Genomic DNA, 14,257 nt, shown 5'->3' with positions numbered 1-14,257 from the left:
GTGTCTTACAACCAACTAAACTAAACTGAATTACTCCGTTTAATTGTGTCCTACAGCCAACTAAGCTAAATTAGAATTGCTGTGTTTAATGTTGTTCTACAACCAAATAAAATAAACTGAATTACTCTGTTAAATTGTGTCCTACAACCAACTAAACTAAACTGAATTTCTCTGTTTATTTTGTTCTAAACTAAACTGAACTGCTGTGTTTAATTGTGTCCTAAAACCAACTAAACTAAATTTCTCTGTTTAATTACTAAACTAAACTGTGCTGCTGTGTTAAATTGTGTTCTACAACCAACTAAACTAAACTAAGCTGCTGTGTTTAATTTTGTCCTACAACCAACTAAACTAAACTGAATTGCTCTGTTTAATTTTGTTCTACAACCAACTAAACTAAACTGCTGTGATTGTGTCCTACAACCAACTAAACTAAACTGAACTGCTGTGATTGCGTCCTACAACCAAAAATGTCTCAACCAATTATACTGTTAGATTTTTCTAAAATATGTAATCCTAATTGTGTTCTATAATAACTATTACCCCTACACATGTCTAACTACTTGAATGTCCTGTATTATTATTCTGTTAGATTTGTCTAAAATATGTACTCTTAATTGTGTTCTATAATAACTGTATCCTTACACATGTCTACTTGAATGTCCATTTGGTTGTTCAATAGATGATTTCTCAACCAATTATACTGTTAGAGTTGTCAAATATGTACTCCAAAATGGGTTATATAATAACTGTACCCCTACACATGTCTAACTACTTGAATGTCCTGTATTATTGGGTTGTTTAATGGATGATTTTTCAACCAATTATACTTTTAGATTTGTCTAAAATATGTACTCTTAATTGTGTTCTATAATAACTGTACCCCTAGACCTATCTAAGTACTTGATTGTCCTGTATTTTTTAGTTGTTCTACAGATGATTTCTCAACCAATTATACTGTTAGATGTGCTGTGTTTTATTTTGCCCTAAACAACTACCTAAATTGAACTGCATTCCTCTGTTTAATTTTGTCGTAAGTAATTAACTAAACTGAATTCCTTGTTTAACTTTGTCCTAAAGCAACTAACTAAACTGAACTGCATTGCTGTGTTTAAATTTCTCATACAACCAACTAAACTGAACTGCATTGCTGTGTTTAAATTTCTCATACAACCAACTAAACTGAACTGCATTGCTGTGTTTAAGTTTCTCATACAACCAACTAAACTGAACTGCATTCCTATGTTTAATTTTTGCCCTTAACAACTAACTAAACTGAACTGCATTGCTGTGTTTAAATTTCTCATACAACCAACTAAACTGAACTGCATTCCTGTGTTTAATTTTGCCCTTAACAACTAACTAAACTGAACTGCATTGCTGTGTTTAAATTTCTCATACAACCAACTAAACTGAACTGCATTCCTATGTTTAATTCTGCCCTTAACAACTAACTAAACTGAACTGCATTGCTGTCTGTAAATTTCTCATACAACCAACTAAACTGAACTGCATTCCTATGTTTAATTTTGCCCTTAACAACTAACTTAATTGAACTGCATTGCTGTGTTTAAATTTCTCATACAACCAACTAAACTGAACTGCATTCCTATGTTTAATTTTGCCCTTAACAACTAACTAAACTGAACTGCATTGCTGTGTTTAAATTTCTCATACAACCAACTAAACTGAACTGCATTCCTGTGTTTAATTTTGCCCTAAACAACTAACTAAAGTGAACTGCATTGCTGTGTTTAAATTTCTCATACAACCAACTAAACGGAACTGCATTCCTATGTTTAATTTTGCCCTTAACAACTAACTAAACTGAACTGCATTGCTCTGTTTAAATTTCTCCTACAACCAACTAAAATTAACTGGATTCCTGTGTTTAATTTTGCCCTAAACAACTAACTAAACTGAATTTCTCTGTTTATTTTGTTCTAAACTAAACTGAACTGCTGTGTTTAATTGTGTCCTAAAACCAACTAAACTAAATTTCTCTGTTTAATTACTAAACTAAACTGTGCTGCTGTGTTAAATTGTGTTCTACAACCAACTAAACTAAACTAAGCTGCTGTGTTTAATTTTGTCCTACAACCAACTAAACTAAACTGAATTGCTCTGTTTAATTTTGTTCTACAACCAACTAAACTAAACTGAATTGCTCTGTTTAATTGTGTCCTACAACCAACTAAACTAAACTGAAATGCTGTGTTTAATTGTGTCCTACAACCAACTAAACTAAACTGAATTGCTCTGTTTAATTGTGTCCTACAACCAACTAAACTACACTGAATTGCTATGTTTAATTGTGTCCTACAACCAACTAAACTAAACTGAATTGCTCTGTTTAATTGTGTCCTACAACCAACTAAACTAAACTGAATTGCTCTGTTTAATTGTGTCCTACAACCAACTAAACTAAACTGAATTGCTCTGTTTAATTGTGTCCTACAACCAACTAAACTAAACTGAATTGCTCTGTTTCATTTTGTTCTACAAACAACTAAACTGAACTGAATTGCTGTGTTTAATTGTGTCCTACAACCAACTAAACTAAACTGAATTGCTCTGTTTCATTTTGTTCTACAAACAACTAAACTGAACTGAGCTGAACTGCTGTGTTTAATTGTGTCCTAAAACCAACTAAACTAAACTGACTTGCTCTGTTTAATTGTGTCCTACAACCAACTAAACTAAACTGAATTGCTCTGTTTCATTTTGTTCTACAAACAACTAAACTGAACTGAGCTGAACTGCTGTGTTTAATTGTGTCCTAAAACCAACTAAACTAAACTGAATTGCTCTGTTTAATTGTGTCCTACAACCAACTAAACTAAACTGAATTGCTCTGTTTAATTGTGTCCTAAAACCAACTAAACTAAACTGAATTGCTCTGTTTAATTGTGTCCTACAACCAACTAAACTAAACTGAATTGCTCTGTTTAATTGTGTCCTACAACCAACTAAACTAAACTGAATTGCTCTGTTTAATTGTGTCCTACAACCAACTAAACTAAACTGAATTGCTCTGTTTAATTGTGTCTTACAACCAACTAAACTAAACTGAATTGCTATGTTTAATTGTGTCTTACAACCAACTAAACTAAACTGAATTACTCTGTTTAATTGTGTCCTAAAACCAACTAAACTAAACTGAATTGCTATGTTTAATTGTGTCCTAAAACCAACTAAACTACACTGAATTGCTATGTTTAATTGTGTCCTAAAACCAACTACACTAAACTGAATTGCTATATTTAATTGTGTCTTACAACCAACTAAACTAAACTGAATTACTCTGTTTAATTGTGTCCTACAGCCAACTAAGCTAAATTAGAATTGCTGTGTTTAATGTTGTTCTACAACCAAATAAAATAAACTTAATTACTCTGTTAAATTGTGTCCTACAACCAACTAAACTAAACTGAATTTCTCTGTTTATTTTGTTCTAAACTAAACTGAACTGCTGTGTTTAATTGTGTCCTAAAACCAACTAAACTAAATTTCTCTGTTTAATTACTAAACTAAACTGTGCTGCTGTGTTAAATTGTGTTCTACAACCAACTAAACTAAACTAAGCTTCTGTGTTTAATTTTGTCCTACAACCAACTAAACTAAACTGAATTGCTCTGTTTAATTGTGTCCTACAACCAACTAAACTAAACTGAATTGCTCTGTTTAATTTTGTTCTACAACCAACTAAACTAAAGTGCTGTGATTGTGTCCTACAACCAAAAATGTCTCAACCAATTATACTGTTAGATTTTTCTAAAATATGTAATCTTAATTGTGTTCTATAATAACTATTACCCCTACACATGTCTAACTACTTGAATGTCCTGTATTATTATTCTGTTAGATTTGTCTAAAATATGTAATTGTGTTCTATAATAACTGTATCCTTACACATGTCTACTTGAATGTCCATTTGGTTGTTGAATAGATGATTTCTCAACCAATTATACTGTTAGAGTTGTCAAATATGTACTCCAAAATGGGTTATATAATAACTGTACCCCTACACATGTCTAACTACTTGAATGTCCTGTATTATTGGGTTGTTTAATGGATGATTTTTCAACCAATTATACTTTTAGATTTGTCTAAAATATGTACTCTTAATTGTGTTCTATAATAACTGTACCCCTAGACCTATCTAAGTACTTGAATGTCCTGTATTTTTTAGTTGTTCTACAGATGATTTCTCAACCAATTATACTGTTAGATGTGCTGTGTTTTATTTTGCCCTAAACAACTAACTAAATTGAACTGCATTCCTCTGTTTAATTTTGTCATAAGTAATTAACTAAACTGAATTCCTTGTTTAACTTTGTCCTAAAGCAACTAACTAAACTGAACTGCATTGCTGTGTTTAAATTTCTCATACAACCAACTAAACTGAACTGCATTCCTGTGTTTAATTTTGCCCTAAACAACTAACTAAACTGAACTGCATTGCTGTGTTTAAATTTCTCATACAACCAACTAAACTGAACTGCATTCCTATGTTTAATTTTGCCCTTAACAACTAACTAAACTGAACTGCATTGCTCTGTTTAAATTTCTCCTACAACCAACTAAAATTAACTGCATTCCTGTGTTTAATTTTTCCCTAAACAACTAACTAACCTGAACTGCATTGCTGTGTTTAAATTTCTTCTACAACCAATTGATAAAAACTACAATTTACTCTTAATTGTGTTCTATAATAATTGTCCCCCCAGACATGTCTAACTACCTGAATGTTCTGTATTATTGAGTTGTTCAATAGATGATTTCTCAACCAATTACACTGTTAGATTTGCTGTTTATTTTGCCCTAAACAACTAACTAAACTGAACTGTATTGCTGTGTTTAAATTTCACCTACAACCAACTAAACTGAACTGCAATCCTGTGTTTAATTTTGCCCTAAACAACTAACTAACCTGAACTGCATTGCTGTGTTTAAATTTCTTCTACAACCAATTGATAAAAACTACAATTTACTCTTAATTGTGTTCTATAATAACTGTACCCCTACACATGTCTAACTACTTGAATGTCCTGTATTATTGGGTTGTTCAATAGATGATTTTTGAACAAATAGTACTGTTAGATTTGTCTAAAATATGTACTCTTAATTGTGCTCTATAATAACTGTACCCCTACACTTGTCTGACTACTTTAATGTCCTGTATTGTTGAGTTGTTCAATAGATAATTTCTCAATCAATTAGACTTTTAGATTTGTCTAAAATATGTACTCTTAATTGTGCTCTATAATAACTGTACCCCTACACTTGTCTGACTACTTTAATGTCCTGTATTTTTGAGTTGTTCAATAGATAATTTCTCAATCAATTAGACTTTTAGATTTGTCTAAAATATGTACTCTTAATTGTGTTCTATAATAACTGTACCCCTACACATGTCTGACTACTTTAATGTCCTGTATTGTTGAGTTGTTCAATAGATAATTTTTCAATCAATTATACTTTTAGATTTGTCTAAAATATGTACTCCTAATTGTGTTCTATAATAACTGTCCCCTACACATGTCTAACTACTTGAATGTCCTGTATTATTGTGTTGTCCAATAGATGATTTCTCAATCAATTAGACTGTTAGATTTGCTGTTTTATTTTGCCCTAAACAACTAACTAAACTGAACTGTATTGCTGTGTTTAAATTTCACCTACAATCAACTAAACTAAACTGCAATCCTGTGTTTAATTTTGCCCTAAACAACTAACTAAACTGAACTGCATTGCTGTGTTTAAATTTCTTCTACAACTAACTAAACTGAACTGGATTCCTGTGTTTAATTTTGCCCTAAACAACTAACTAAACTGAACTGTATTGCTGTGTTTAAATTTCACCTACAACCAACTAAACTAAACTGCAATCCTGTGTTTAATTTTGCCTTAAACAACTAACTAAACTGAACTGCATTGCATTGCTGTGTTTAAATTTCTTCTACAACTAACTAAACTGAACTGGATTCCTGTGTTTAATTTTGCCATAAACAACTAACTAACCTAAACTGCATTGCTGTGTTTAAATTTCTTCTACAACCAATTGATAAAAACTACAATTTACTCTTAATTGTGTTCTATAATAACTGTACCCCTACACATGTCTAACTACTTGAATGTCCTGTATTATTGGGTTGTTCAATAGATGATTTTTAAACAAATAATACTGTTTTATTTTTTAAAAATATGTACTCTTAATTGTGCTCTATAATAACTGTACCCCTACACTTGTCTGACTACTTTAATGTCCTGTATTGTTGAGTTGTTCAATAGATAATTTCTCAATCAATTAGACTTTTAGATTTGTCTAAAATATGTACTCTTAATTGTGCTCTATAATAACTGTACCCCTACACTTGTCTGACTACTTTAATGTCCTGTATTGTTGAGTTGTTCAATAGATAATTTCTCAATCAATTAGACTTTTAGATTTGTCTAAAATATGTACTCTTAATTGTGCTCTAAAATAACTGTACCCCTACACTTGTCTGACTCCTTTAATGTCCTGTATTGTTGAGTTGTTCAATAGATAATTTCTGAATCAATTAGACTTTTAGATTTGTCTAAAATATGTACTCTTAATTGTGTTCTATAATAACTGTCCCCCTACACATGTCTGACTACTTTAATGTCATGTATTGTTGAGTTGTTCAATAGATAATTTTCCAATCAATTATACTTTTAGATTTGTCTAAAATATGTACTCCTAATTGTGTTCTATAATAACTGTCCCCCTACACATGTCTGACTACTTTAATGTCATGTATTGTTGAGTTGTTCAATAGATAATTTTCCAATCAATTATACTTTTAGATTTGTCTAAAATATGTACTCCTAATTGTGTTCTATAATAACTGTCCCCCTACACATGTCTAACTACTTGAATGTCCTGTATTATTGTGTTGTCCAATAGATGATTTCTCAACCAATTACACTGTTAGATTTGTTGTTTTATTTTGCCCTAAACAACTAACTAAACTGAACGGTATTGCTGTGTTTATATTTCACCTACAACCAACTAAACTGAACTGCAATACTGTGTTTAATTTTGCCCTAAACAACTAACTAAACTGAACTGCATTGCTGTGTTTAAATTTCTTCTACAACTAACTAAACTGAACTGTATTCCTGTGTTTAATTTTGCCCTAAACAACTAACTAAACTGAACTGCATTGCTGTGTTTAAATTTCTTCTACAACCAACTAAACTGAACTGCAATCCTGTGTTTAATTTTGCCATAAACAACTAACTAACCTAAACTGCATTGCTGTGTTTAAATTTCTTCTACAACCAATTGATAAAAACTACAATTTACTCTTAATTGTGTTCTATAAAAACTGTACCCCTACACATGTCTAACTACTTGAATGTTCTGTATTATTGAGTTGTTCAATAGATGATTTCTCAACCAATTATACTTTCAGATTTTTTTTAAATAATTACTCTTAATTGTTTTCTATAATAACTGTACTCTTAAACATGTCTAACTACTTGAATGTCCTGTATTATTGGGTTGTTCAATAGATAAATTGAATTGCTCGGTTTAATTTTGTTCTACAACCAACTTAACTAAACTGAATTGCTGTGTTTAATTGTGTTCTACAAACAACTAAACACATTGTTGTGTCTACATTTGTCCTACAACAATTAACCAAACTAAACTATGTTCACTTTTGTTTCACAACCAACTAAATTCCATTGCTGTGTTTAAATTTGTCCTACAGTACAATTAACTAAACTATACTAAACTGAATTGATGTTTTTAATTGTTTTCCTATACAGAAAATAACTAAACTGAACTGTATTCCCCTGTTTAAATATGTTCTACAACCAACTAAACTACATTGCTGCTTCTAATTTTTCCCTACAGTAAATAACTAAACTAAACTGTATTCCTTAGTTTAATTTTGTCCTACAACAACTAACTGAACTGTATTGCTGTTTTTAATTTTCCCTACAGTAATTAACTAAACTGACTGCATTTCTGTGTTTAACTTTAGTCTAGTACAAGAAGATTTAATTTGTTCTACATTAAATACAAGCTATTCTAAAAGGTGTTTTGTGTATGTTGGTGTGTGAGTGTGTTTATGTATGGTTAGTAGATAAATGAAACATTGTTAGTAAATTAAAGCAAAACATTTATAATGAGTTTACTGATTACCTTAATTATTAATAAGCCATTAACTTGTATGTGAAGTGGAGGATGTCTAAAACCACAGCAGTAACTGAAAAAAAAATGAAAAAGCACATTTTAATAAACATTAGAAGTTGTCTAAAAAAAAGTTTTAATTTTGGGTTTGAAATGTAATACTTTACTAACAATTCTCAGATGTGTTACATTACACTTTTCTCGCTTCATTTTTTATTGTAAATGTATTTGCTTTGTATTGGCTTTAGAATTAATTTAAGAAACCTGTTAAATTACATTTCTAGTCATTGACTTGGGTGCTTTGTTGTATTTAATTGGGCTTAAAATTGTTTAATGGTCATCTTGTTTTAACATGAATTAATGTGTATGAAAATAAGACTATTAGTTATATTCAACCATCTCCTTTTTTTTCTTCCTAAATGTATTATTCATCTTGTTTCCACTTCCACTTCTAGATTATCCTCTTTCTTATCCATTATCACTGTTTAAAAAAAAACCATTATATTCAGTCATTAGTATACAGTACTAATAAAACTAATAACATTTTTAGTGCATTATTCATTTTTATGACCTAAACAGACTGTATTTCTGTGTATCATATATTGTGATTTTTAACAATGTACCCAAACAAGAACAGCTGATGGAGAAGGGAAAGCTAAATTGAATTTGGGCATTTCAAATTAACTACTTTTTTACTGTCTTTTGTAATTGTGTTGTCAACTAATCACATTAGACATTTTGTTTGATAAATGTAATGTAAATTTAATTTCTAATTGTACTGCTACAATTATTACTATTATCTGATGGTTTAAAGCGTAAAGCAATATTGAGATGACCAATTACCTTTAAAAGACATCAAATTGTGAAGTCAGACTTGTTGAAAGCAAAAATACTTGGTACTAATCATAGCAGAGGCTGAAAATATAATTAATAAAAAAAATATGTGAATAAAAATTTTTACTTGTAGTACTAGCATTTTTTTTATTATCATTTTTCCACCTAAATTACCTCTTTATTTTACATTTACTCTATTTCAATACTATATGTTATTAGTTTGACTGGCCTCATTACATGTCCTACCATTGATTTCATCCTTTATTGTAATATAAAATATTAATTTAATTGATTGTTTTAATGTAAGGTATGATTTTAGTCATATATTCAACCATATATTTTCTGCTCCTTCATCTTGTTATTTTCCTCTCTTCTAGACCTTTTTTCCATTTGTACCATCATGTTTTTCACTGAAAAAAAAAACTGAATACAGTCAACACCAACAGCATTCAATAGTTACTATTTTAAGAAATCTCTTTTGTTACCACTAGGCCTACTACCATTATTTGCATTGAATTATTATTATTTATTACTTTATTTATAATTTTAAGGAGTAATTGTTATTTTTATGACCTAAAAATAATTGTATTTTCATATGTTGTTAGTAACATTAAAACGTTGATTAAGCGTGGGACTTAAAATACCTGAAGTTAAGTTGAGTTTTGAGTCATCAGAAATTGAATAGGCTAGTTGATTGAATACTCCAAACCGGACACTAAAACTAAAAATTTATTTGCATTATAATATAAGTCATATAGTATTTTTAATTCATGAAAATAGTATTACAAAATTATGTTTAAAATATTTACGATGGATGCTTGATTACTGATTTAATGCGGGGCTTGTTCTAACTAAACTAAACTGCTGTGTTTAATTGTGTCCTACAACAAACTCCTAATTGTGTCCTATAATAACTGTACCCCTACACATGTCTTAACTACTTGAATGTCTTGTATTGTTGGGTTGTTTTATAGATGATTTCTCAACCAGTTATACTTTCAGATTGTCTAAAATATTTACTCCTAATTGTGTTCTATAATAACTGTACCCCTACACATGTCTAACTACTTGAATGTCCTGTATTGTTGAGTGATTTAATAGATGATTTCTCAACCAATTACACTTTCAGATTGTCTAAAATATGTACTCTTAATTGTCTTCTATAATAACTGTACCACTACACATGTCTAACTACTTGAATGTCCTGTATTATTGGTTTGTTTAATAGATGATTTCTCAACCAATTATACTTTCAGATTGTCTAAATATGTACTCTTAATTGTGTTCTATAATAACTGTACCCCTATACATGTCTAACTAGTTTAATGTTGTGTCAATAAATGATTTCTAAACCAATTTTTTCCTACAATTAACTAAATAAACTGCAATGTTTATGTGTTTATTTTTTCCTACAGTAAATAACTAAACTGAACTGTATTGCTGTGTCTGCATTTGTAATACAACAATTAACCAAACTGTTCATTTTTGTCCAACAACCAACTAAAACTAAACTTCATTCCTCTGTTATTTTTTTTTCCCTATACAGTAAATAACTAAACTCAACTGAACTGCATTCTCCTGTTTAAATTAGTTCTACAACCAACTACTAAACTACATTGCTCTGTTTAATTTTTATATACAGTAAATATAAACTAAACTGAACTGTATTCCTCCGTTTAATTTTAAGCAACTAACTAAGCTTTATTGATGTTGAATTTTGTCCTACAACTAATAAGCCTAGATCAAACTTTTGTTGTGTTTAATTTTGTCCTACAACTACATTGTTATGTTTAATTTTGTCCTACATTAAATACAAGCTATTCTAAAAGGTGTTTTGTGTATGTTGGTGTGTGAGTGTGTTTATGTATGGTTAGTAGATAAATGAAACATTGTTAGTAAATTAAAGCAAAACATTTATAATGAGTTTACTGATTACCTTAATTATTAATAAGCCATTAACTTGTATGTGAAGTGAAGGATGTTTGAAACCACAGCAGTAACTGAAAAATGAAAAAGCACATTTTAATAAACATTAGAAGTTGTCTAAAATAAAAGTTTTAATTTTGTATTTTATTTATATTACATTTCTAACAATTCTGACTGTTACATTACACTTTTCTCACTTCATTTTAATTGTCAATGTATTTGCTTTGTATTGGCTTTAGAATTAATTTAAGACACCTGTTAAATTACATTTCATGGCATTGACTTGGGTGCTTTGTTGTATTTAATTGGGCTTAAAATAGTTTAATAGTCATTTTGTTTTAACATGAATTAATGTGTATGAAAATCGCCATACAGATAAGTATACCATATTTTTCCTGCTCCTTCATCTTGTTATTTTCCTCTCTTCTAGATATATTTTTCTCCATTTGTACCATAATGTGTTTCACTGAAAAAAAAACTGAATACAGTCAACACCAACAGTATTTAATAGTTACTATTTCATAACATCTCTTTTGCTACCATTATTTGGATTGAATTAATGTTTATTTATAGTTTTAAGGAGTAATTGTTATTTTCATATGTTGTTAGTCACATTAAACATAAGTTGAATAAGCTTGGGACTTAAAATACCTGAAGTTAAGTTGATTATTGAGTCATCAGAAATTGAGTAGTTGATTGAATACTCCAAACCGGACACTAAAACTAAAAATTAATTTGCTTTGTATTTGTAAATCATAATAGTATGTTTAATTCGTGAATGTTAAAAATATTTGGGATGGATGCTTGATTTAATGCAGGGATTGTTCTAAGCTAGCTGTTAATGATGTAGAAGGGAAACCTACAGTACACCTTCTGTAAATGTCTAGGCTAGGCCTATGCTAGAAGTCAGATAGGCCCTAACATACATAATGTAGGTAGGGCCTAGAAAACTGTCAAAGCCTTTACTAGAGGTTCTAGCCTAGGCCTAGTCTAGTTTAGGATGTAGGCTACATCTAGGCCTAGGCAGGCTTCTAGCACTGAGTACTACCTCTAGGCCTAGCCTAGCCTAAGACAGGCTAGGTAGGAGTAGGCTAGGCCTACTAGGCCTAGGCTAGGCTAGGCCTAGTAGGCTTAGGCTTCCAGGCTAAAGCTGTAAATAATAGGCCATGCTTATTTCTAGACATAGGCCTAGTCAGTGCCTATCCTATGCCTAGATTCCAGAAAAGTTAGGTCTAGGCCTACTCTGTTTATGGACTTACAAACCTGTAAACAGACACTAGGGCCTAGGCCTAATGTAGACCGAGGCCTAAGCGGTAAGCCTAATTAGGCCGCCTGGGCCGGGCGCAGCAGCCCCCCGGCTGCACACAAGGTTTGGCATTTTATGTGCATCATAGACCTAAGGCCTAGGCCTAGGCCCCTAATTTACCTCTCATAGATTACCGCCAGAGAGTCAGATAACAACATTAAATAAATAACATTGAACTATAACTATTTAAAAATCTATATTACAACAAAAATAAATAAAAACTTACGGTATACCTGGTTTATCTATAGTTTGCTGTAGGCTGTCGATGCTGTTGGGCCTAGGATGCTGTGGTTCCAGTGAAAATGCTTAGGATTTTTAAATTTCGTGACATTTAATCGCCAATTTAATTGTTTTAAAACTATATAAATCAATAAAATCAACGTCTAGTGGATGCAGAATGTTTTAATGATTACACACATTAAAGGAATTTTTGTTTCTAAAATGTTAAACAAAATAAATCGTAATTTAATACAAGACCTGCCACAAGTCCTTAAATTTGAAACGTTTTCCAATTTTAAAATGATAACAAAATTCCGAAAAATTGTAATATATACTTTTAAAACAATCATTTGCTAACTAAATGATGACTAATAATGAAAATAAAGCTTTTCATTATGTAAATTGCAATTTAATGATAATAAAGATATTTTAATAAGTCATTTTACATTTATAATAAACTTTGAGTGAACGAGACAATTATATTTGAGTTCTAGCGACCACAAAATCTAAAAAAAGTCGGTTTTTATTAAAAATATAAACACGCTTAAATTCAAAAAATCAAAATAGCAGATCGATAGTATGTTAAACATAGACTAACATACCTAAAAATAGTTTGTTTTCGTAAAGTAACCACGTTGTAAAAGCATTTTCAAAATTAAGAAAATACGTAGCAAACGGCCAAAATGAGCAATATTTTTTTAATATCTCCGAATTTTTTTAGTTTTATAAATCCAAATTTGGCACACATAATCCAACAATATATATGAACACATTGTACAAAAATTACATTTATTGAGTAAATACGTTAAACGCAATGACTATTTGAGTTTTGGTACGTAGCAAAATGACATCCCAATTTTTCGCGAAAAAATTCAATATAGAATTATTTTTTTTAAGTAACTTAAAATTAAGATAAATCGATGAAATTTCGTATACACGTTCTTTATATGATCTTCTATCGTATACAACAAAGAAATTTCAAATCGGATAAGTAAAAAAAAATTAGAAGTTCAAGACGGTTTAGGTTGGTTGTTGTCAAATCAGGCCTATCAAAACTACTACCCGATAAGTAGGCATGATTCAGAAACCAATATTTCAAAAAGTGCGTGATAAGAAAATATAAGCTGATGATAGGGTAAACTCTATTAAATTGTCTTTATAAATGTGGTTATCCGATCAAATTTCGATCATTTTTACAAAAGTTATCGTAATTTAAAAATTTAAATTCTCAAGACGCTTTTGGCCGTTTGCTCCTATCGATGAGCAATGTAATTGAATAGGAAAACATATACGTCACATGTCAAAATGCAAAGTAACAAAGGCCATTTGAGAAATAGCACTATATATCCATCGTAGCAAAGGCCGTTGAGTTCTATATATATATATATATATATATATATATATATATATATATATATATATATATATATATATATATATATATATAAATCAAGATCAAATAAGTTAAAACTGCCTCAATATAGATTTATTTTAACGACATGTTTCGGGCATAGCCCATCATCAGGTGAAAAGAATTGTAACAAAGGATAACATATATAAGTCACAAAATTACATAATAAAACAAATCAACCAATCAAAAATGTTAACAAACAAAAGGCATAGTTATAAAGGCACGCCTCCAAAAGCTATGGTGTACAAAGCAGGAATGGTTGCTTATAAAGCAGGAAATTTAAAACAAAGACAAAAGCTTCAAGTGTAAATAATAGTTAATATGTGAATGTCTCTGGCAAAATTAATGTTTAAAGGATCTAAGCTTTTGTCTTTGTTTTAAATTTCCTGCT

General features: G+C 30.1%; 1 long non-coding RNA gene across 2 annotated transcripts; it reads right to left on the bottom strand.

Moving 5' to 3' along the window:
* Nucleotides 1-9,125: 9,125 nt before the first annotated feature.
* LOC140049537 (uncharacterized) lies at nucleotides 9,126-12,663 on the bottom strand. 2 transcript variants are annotated; one of them, XR_011845290.1, is made up of 6 exons: nucleotides 12,463-12,663; nucleotides 11,582-11,653; nucleotides 11,316-11,396; nucleotides 10,941-11,004; nucleotides 9,649-9,725; nucleotides 9,126-9,414 (listed from the first exon to the last, which is right to left on the bottom strand). It is a non-coding gene; the product is annotated as an uncharacterized lncRNA (long non-coding RNA). The 2 variants fall into 2 exon arrangements; XR_011845291.1 differs by having other exon boundaries at nucleotides 12,470-12,663.
* Between the last annotated feature and the right edge of the window lie 1,594 nt (nucleotides 12,664-14,257).

The sequence above is a fragment of the Antedon mediterranea genome, chromosome 5, assembly GCF_964355755.1.
Source record: "Antedon mediterranea chromosome 5, ecAntMedi1.1, whole genome shotgun sequence".
Classification (NCBI taxonomy): domain Eukaryota; kingdom Metazoa; phylum Echinodermata; class Crinoidea; order Comatulida; family Antedonidae; genus Antedon; species Antedon mediterranea.
Note: the sequence above shows the minus strand (reverse complement) of the source record. Positions and strands in the feature narration are given on the sequence as shown.